This window comes from Amblyomma maculatum, chromosome 1, assembly GCF_055883805.1.
Source record: "Amblyomma maculatum isolate TAMU_Amacu chromosome 1, ASM5588380v1, whole genome shotgun sequence".
In the NCBI taxonomy this organism is placed as follows: Eukaryota; Metazoa; Arthropoda; class Arachnida; order Ixodida; family Ixodidae; genus Amblyomma; species Amblyomma maculatum.
In genome coordinates this window covers 14,895,334-14,903,879 of record NC_139344.1, presented here as the reverse complement: position 1 = coordinate 14,903,879, position 8,546 = coordinate 14,895,334, and positions in this window count along the sequence as shown.

Here is an 8,546-nt window from a genome sequence, read left to right as displayed (position 1 = left end):
ATAGTGGAAGCTACACATTTCTGCGCTCACACAAAAATGTGGCCAGCTTATGTAAGAATTAATTCAACATTACTTAACTACTACTGTACTTGAAAAATTGGTCCAGACTTAACAGTACAATCACAAATTATTTGCAGGATTTTTAGCATGCAAAAAAAATTAGGGCACAGTGAAGTTCTGCCTTTAAGAGAGTGAAACGACAGCACTAATGGCTCCAGTCTGCAGCTCCCATTGCAGGTTCTCATTTGTGTACATGCACTTGGATACCTTAATTTGTGCCCCTCTCATCTCATATATACAGTCATAAGCTTCCACGACACAGATACAAAGCTCCGTTTTAACCGAGCTGTACGAATGTGCCTGTGTGGCATGTCTGACTCAGGATCCAAGGATCCCAGGTTCGATTCCTATCTCACCTTGTGTAGAGAGCTCTTGCTAACCCGGCCACGTCACACGGTCTCGTGACACCACTTAGGTAACTGACATACCAATCAGTGCCTGGCCATGTCATATGCTGGCTACTATTTGCCAGACACATGCTCGTGATTTTTGGCTCACAATGCTAACTTCTGTAATACTGACACCGAGTTTTCCACTAAACAGGAGTCGTAACGCTGTTGCATTAAAATAAGTTTCATTACATTTATTTCCTGGCAGATTTATAGGCAAAAAGCTGTTCCTGACACGTGTATGACAGGGCCACAGGAGTTCCGTTTGCCAAGTCCCTCTGTGTGGCCACAGGGGTTGTGGTAGCCAAGAAGATCGCATTTTAATTTGCTAACCCGGGGGGTTTTTCAGAAAGCACAAACCTGATTGCAGAACGGTTTTCTCATTTTGGCACTTTTGCAGAACAGTCGTCATGGCTGTGGGCTGTACTCACACTACCCCTGGTGGCAGCCATTTTAGCCTATGTATTTCCACTGTAAGTGTGTAGAAGCACATAGAGTTCTATAGAATTTGCAGAGGCATTCTAGAGATCTTGATGCTCAAGGTTTAAAGAACCACTGTGGCAATACTAATTGACATCCTAATTTCTAGATCTCTACAGTGCAAAATGTGATGAAAAAAAAATGTGTGAACCAGTGTAAAAAAGTCACTCTCAACTATTGTACTTGTAAGCCAACCACAAAGACAACTGCACTGTGCGCTCAAAAGCTTGAAAACTACTAAACTAAACAAGCACTATACAAAGATGTGCTTCAACTTCTAGATCAACCAGTGCTGGCATGCTTCCCAAACTTCAAAGTGCCGGAGAGTGTTAGGGACTTTGAAAACTTTCTGGTATTTCTATACTTACTGTGAATTGCAGCAGCTGATAGATTTGTAGAGATAGAAGTACACACACACTTTGGCTTTTCAGGCCAAACATGTCCTGCCGCATCATGCTTGATCATGTTGAGAGAATGCAGTACTGTTAGTGAGTACTCCAGGGCACTGTAGAATATGTACTCTTAGAGAGACCTAAATAGAGTGTAGTGATTTTTTTTTTTCTTTTTGTTCCTCCACTCTTCTCTTGACTTGCATTTTTTAGATGTTTCTTCTGTTACAGCCTCCTGACTCCCTAGTTTCATGCATAAATATGTCCTTGATCATACTGTGCTCTTCAAAAAAGGATATTTTGGGCTACCCATTTGAATACTACCAAGCTTAAGTTGATGGCATTCAGCTTCTCTGGCTTCCATCAAACTGAAGCAGAGTTAAATGTGGGCAAAAAAAAAAAAAAGGAAAGACAGACAAAAGGTGTGCTGAAACATTAGTTGTTTATGAAGCCCATCTTTTGGAAAAGGCTGTGTAAGCAATAATCATGCTCTGCTCAGAGCTTGTCTATAGATCCCAACATGTATCCAGTAACAAGCTGCACAGCAGACTCAAGGTGACAACTGCCACACAGCAGCATATTTCTTCGTACACAGAATACACACAATGCTCATAGATACCAATTATGAGGTTATGACTGGATGAAGCACGCCTCAGCATGAAAGCGTACCAATGCGCCTGTAGAAAAATAGTGCACATCATGATCACTGTTTGCAACTTCGGCACACTGATGGTCATTATGAAAAAAGGAGATCACAAAATTCACTGACATGCAAGCACCCACTTGATGCATGTTTCCGTTCTTTCACACATTCATGTCGCATTAAAGCACGTGCTCCTCAGAATTCCAAGACACTACAGATTTGAAACAAAAGCTTTGGCCACAAAATAAATTTCATATCTGCAGCTGTATTGCACAGCCAGGTGGACATTCAGTGCCAGAACTGCTGCAATGACATCACTGATTAGTGAAATGCATTACTTAACCATTGGCTTCACTGTACTGATTAATTTTCATTGCATTAATAATTGACTTCATAACATCCTCGTACAGTGGGCTCCCTTTATGACGAGCATGGTTTAAGTTAAATGTCTCAAAGACCTTTCTTCAGTTTACTGCAGACACAACGCAGAAAATCAGCGGTCAATGTGAGCCATTCAACTTGTGCACATTGGCAAAGTGCAAATGAGCTGTACTGATCAGCAATCCACAGCAATCAGTGTTCACTTGATCAGCACCACTTTGCATTGTAGAAAGAACACACAATGCAACAGAGACTAAAAATAAAATGCCAAATGCACATGCCAACATTCTTTGGTCCTGCAAGCGCAGCTATGGCGATGGTGGCCCTGCACGAGAGATCTGATTAGGTGCACGCTGCTCCTTAAACTGCAACAACAGTTTTTCTCTGAAGCAGGAGGGCAGCAAGCATTTTCGGCGTACAATAAACACGTCTGCACATAAAGAGAGGAACTTTTGCGGAAAAAAAGACAAACCCTGAAGTGGATGATTACAGCAGGTGCTGTGTGGGATTCTAGAAGTACTTTTCTGCAAGAACAATCGGTAAACATTTCTCTGAAAAATCGACCTCATTTGCATTCTTTTCACTCTTGGGGAACTGGTTTGGTTTGGTTTGCGGAGTTTAACATCCCAAAGTGGCTCAAGCTATGAGAGACGCCGTGGTGGCGGACTCCAGAAATTTCGACCACCTGGGGTTCTTTAACGTGCACTGACATCGCACTGCACACAGGCGCCTTGCTTTTCGCCTCCATCAAAAAGCGGCCGCTGAGACCGAGATTCGATTCCGCATCCTTGGGAACAGTAGCTGAGTGCCACAACCACTGCGCCACCCCGGCAGGACACTTATGGGGAATTAATAGTGCCTGTGATGCTCTTGCAAAACCTGACATTAGGAGTACTTTTCTCTTTCTGGACTTGCTATAAGCTGAAGAGATTTATACGGTGCCATCACACTCGCCTTAAAAGGAGCCGGCTGAGTTGAAAAGCTGAAGACAAACTTTGAAATGGCTGTTTTGTAATTGGTCCTCATAATAAATACGACTTTTGCGAATCAGTCAAAATTTGCAGTCAAAAGCATGCTGTCTGCTGCAAGGCCTCCTCTTTGTTTACTCACCCCTTGTGTGCCTGCTGCTTGTTTTTGCTGTTTTGGACTGCACGGTCCAACACAGCATTGCATGCCAACATTAGCATGCAGCTGCCACATTGGTAGCAGGGCATGCAGTACGCTCAACAGCATAGTAACATGGACCTCAGGTAAGCTCACTCCTACTAAGAATTTTAAAAAATGGCTTACACCTTTTCATATAAACACACATGTTTTAATGTTAGTATAAGAAAATGTTTGCTTCATTTTTGCTATTAGCAATATTTTGCAATAACAAAATATCCCTTTATGAAACATCCACTACCCAAACAGTACAGCTACAGAGATGAAATTTACCAGCACATATTTTTAGCAATAAATTGATATCATTTGAGAAAAGCCCCAAGCATGCGTTTGCATACACATACATACACGCTACATGCACATATAACACCACCTCTGTTTTCAATAACTCGACTAACAACTTTGGGGCATCACCAAAACTTCAAAAAACAAAACTGCCCTAGTAGCCATACACAAATTTAACGGCAACAGACCTCTTAAAGCTGTACAGACTGTGTCAACATTTTGTAGAATGCTTGAGCAGTATGCACTACACAACAAAAACTGAAATTTGAAAGCAGCACGTGGTTTCCAGGACAAGCGGTCGCACCCACATTCATTTCAGTTCTATGTGACCCAACTTTGTGAAAGCATTAAATCTATAAGCTGCAAGCTGTGTCAAGGTACTCCTTTTTATGCAAAAAATTGTGTTGCTCAAGCACTTCACACAATGGTGACTGAACGAAAGTGTCAATGTTTAAATTTTCCATCATGTGTCCAAGGCCAAATGCACTAGTAAACAATCTCTTTGTGAACAATGTAACAAAATTAGCCAAATGACGCAGTAAGTGAATTAAACAAGCTTACTTCTGAACTCTTTTGTCCTCCATAATGACTTGGCAGCTGTAGTAACAAGCAGCAGCCAAGAATATATGCATGCACTGCACCAGCATTCAGCCCATCAGTTAGGATGCTGCACCAAACGTTCTGTGTACTGTACCCTTAAATGTCTCCATAGACTGTTCCACTAAAGGATGTCTATTTTTGCGAAGGTAGCTTTTCTTTAGGACCAAAGCTCAATTCATATGTGTGGAGCTTTCTCATGATTTCAAAACTATTTTATAGTTATGATGGGCACACACTAAATAAAGGCTAGTGATGCATTATCAAATGCTAGCTGGCAGCATGCACACCTACTCGTGCCTATAAATAAAATTTTTTCTTCATATAAAGCGGGCAAAAATTAAAAATCATACTGCCACCAGTATTAATCCTATCAAACATTTCAGATGGGCTGAGCGCATCAGCAGCATCGAGGACGTGGCAGATTACTGGGGATGAACCCAACTTGTCCAAGGCATTTTTCATTGGAGAAGAACTGACAAGCTGGATTCATTGATGGCACTTCAGGAGTTGAAACAATGCTAGGATAACAAATAAAAAAAACTGGAAGCTGAGAAGCTCCAGAGTAAGAAAGAAAAGAAAAGTAGGCAAGCACATCTGAGGCAATCTGCTGGAAAAACTCACGATCATACACATCATCTTTGATTACAGCCAACAATAAAAATCAGATTATCAAATTTTCTGTCCTGGCTTCTACAAAATGTGCCTAAAAGTGCTGAAGCTCTCTTTAATAATGATAAAAAAAAAGGTGGCAGCAAAACTCTACGCACCTCAAGAGTGAAGTATGATAACATTAGAATCCCCGGTTGTTGTTACTTTGAAGTTTCTGGATTTAAACAAAAAAACATTTCCAGCTTTTATTTCTTCTACTTCTGAGCTTTAGTCTTTTTCAGTGAAAGTGTCTTTTTTTTTCAGAGGTTCTTTGTAATGCCATTCAGTTGAAGTTGTGACCCTGTAGATAACATCACAACCCTATAGAACCCTTCCATGTCACTGGCCAATTAATTGACCCTGCCAGAGCACCTGCCAACTAGGCTGTGAAATTCCAACTGATCAAGAGGTTGACGACACCACAAGGTCATGTGACCTGGCAAAGCACTTATTAATAGACAGGGTGTGTGATGCCACGATAACATATGACCTAACTTGACCAATCAAAGAAATTTTGTGACGTATGACTGTGCTGGCTTTTTTTCGAAATGTGGACTCTAATGCTATTACATTAAAAGGACACTGCAGTTATGTGCAAGTGAACTATGGGACACTATATGGGACTGCCTAATGGATTATGTTTAAAACAAACTGTCTTCTTTAACAGCTACTGCAGCAGGCCATTATGCTAAGCAAAAGGGCTGAAATGCAAGGATGCCAACACTAAGTGCGCATTGAGCAAAACCTTGTCAAAGAACATTTCATTGGAAGCAACAGCTCAGCAGCTTGATCAGGTTTTGAGAATAATGCAACAAAGAATGTTCTATTGTTTCTACAGTGACAGCTATTTATGGTGACAGTGCTACACTTTCTGCTTGCGATACATTCCTGCCAGCCAACCAGACACTACAAGGCTGCCCAGATAGTAGCCGTGTGCTACTTTCCGCTTCCTTCATTTTAGATAAAGAGAAAATACCAGGACGTTTATAGGTGCACCTTTATAATCATATTTAAAGACAACACCCAAGCTTAGCTCAAAATTTAAAAATAGCAAAAATTTGCGCAGCAAACAGCAAGAAGTCCTGCATAATATAGAATAACATAGAATGCATAACATAGTAAAGCCTAATCCATTCATAACTATTAGAATCAAAATCAGTCTTGTGTCTCTGTAAAGTTAATTTAGTTTAAATTGTACAGCTGAGAGAAATGGCGAGTGAAATGTTATCAAAATGAAAACTAAGTAAAATACAAAACTTGCTGCTGATGGCACCAGTTCTTTACAGTTGACAGTAGAGCAAGCAGGCTTGCAGCACCTTAAATATGCAGGCCTCCCACTAGCACGCAGAAAATTTTGCAGCGGACTATGTACGCAGAACTCGCACAGAATGAAATCACAGAACTGCACCTCCAATGCTGGAATTACGTTAACAGAATATTTTTTCTTTTCTGAAGTCCTTGTCTAAACAGCAGTTTTTTTGCTAGTGTACTGAATGCTGGAGTGAGGTATAATGCCACCATAATGACAAAAAGCATACAGGTAATCTTTTAACACTAACAAAAGTATCATAAACATTCAAGAAAAGGCACATTCATTTGCAATGACAAGGAGCAGAAGCGTAGAATGAGCCTCTGGCTTGTGGTGCCTTCAAGATAAATTTTTGTTCTGACTGTATAGCTTGAGCCATCTAGCCAGCCAAGAAAATTGCAACAACAGTCTAAGAGAGTTCTGCCTTTTGTAAGCATTCCCAAAGCATTAATGAATCAAAAACACCCAAAACACAGCAACGTGTGAAGAAATGTTTTTTTACCCGTGGTACAGCTACTCCTTATGCTATCTTGTTCATAAACAGAGCTATCACTTTCTCACAATACAAAAATAAAGCTAATAATATTTTGTTCCTAAGCAGTTCCATACTTGCACACTTCCACACATATGCGCATATTCACACACTGATTTTTACATGCACCCTCATGTAAACTAAAGTCACACACACTGCAATAGTCGCATGTAATACCCGACTATTCCTTCGCACCAATTATTTTAGCCAGCTGAAAATACTTTCCTAAAAAACAAGGTCAGTTTTTTTTTCCTTCACTAAGCACACCAGCACAAACAATGAGACATTATATCTAAGCATTGCCAATGCAACTTCCTGAACAATGCCAAAAAGCACAAAGCACTCATACCCAGTGTACACAGTTCAAAGTTTGTGCAAAGTACTACACAAGTTTCCCACACCTCAACGGTTTTCACTGATTCTTATGTTACAAACAAGCAAAAAATACAGCGTCTCTTCAATTTATGCAGCTCTTCACATTTTTGCATATAAACAAAAAGAAGCACTTACAAATGCAACAAAGCAGTGAAAGATCACATTTCTTTTAAGGAGACAGCACCACCATAAAAACTGCTTCTGCCATTACACACAGTAAGCTACTCTGGCTCTATAATATCACATACCATTCAAATGTGACACTGTGCTTTTACAGTAATTTCTCTAACCTTTACACTGCCAGGCAAATTTACTTAGTATTCTGTGCGCGAAAAAAATGAAAAAAAAAAAAAAGACTAATTTCTGAGCAACTACAATAGCACCTCTTGCAGTATTTTCACAATATGTGAGCAGTAATGTCATAAGAGAATATGCCTCATGTCAATAAATGCCACCTTTTTGAGAAAGCATATTCCTGTCATAGTCACTCCATCCCATTACAATGTGTCATTCAACAACAAACAACAAAAAAAAGACTGCACCAATTAATTGTTTATACATTCCTGCTACAGCTGAGTTTCACAAGCTTGCTGTTTCTGGCTAGACAATATTCTTATTGTTTCAAGAGGTCCAGATACAGCCTTCATGTTCTGGCATCTCCTCCTGTATATTCATTGATGCACAGTTTATATCACCGAATAAAAATTTTCTTCTTCATATGTGAAGTATACTTTTCCTTTCCAGTGCACTGTTCACAAGGAAAGCTGCTTGCAAGGTAGTCCAAAAAGGCCAATACAAGCTGAGGTTGCTACTATTCCCATCATGTGAAGGATAAAAAAAAAGAGAAAAACATATCAGGTGAGGCCTTTTTAGGTGCTGGCAATTTAACTTGCAATGGCATTCGTAAAGGAGATGAGCAATGACAAGAGCTAGCTTTGCCATTCCGTGCGACTTGTCACTACCATAAAAGATGCTGGTATTTGATTGACACGCACCTGCTTGCAAGGTAGCAATACGAAAGCACAGATCGCCTAATATTGTCTCAACTTTCGAAGACCTCAGCTGAACCACATTATGGTTCATAACTGGTGACAAGGCTTGCACAAAACATTGTTTAAACCACCTAACTAAAACACCTCCACAGATTATTCAAACAGCCAAGAATTAAACACTACAATGTTAACTTCTCTTAAATTTTTCTTTCTCTGCATGGGCGATACTTGATTCGATTTATATGACTTTTGCACTGCTGTCACTCAGCTTAAACAATGGAAGACAACGATACTACCTC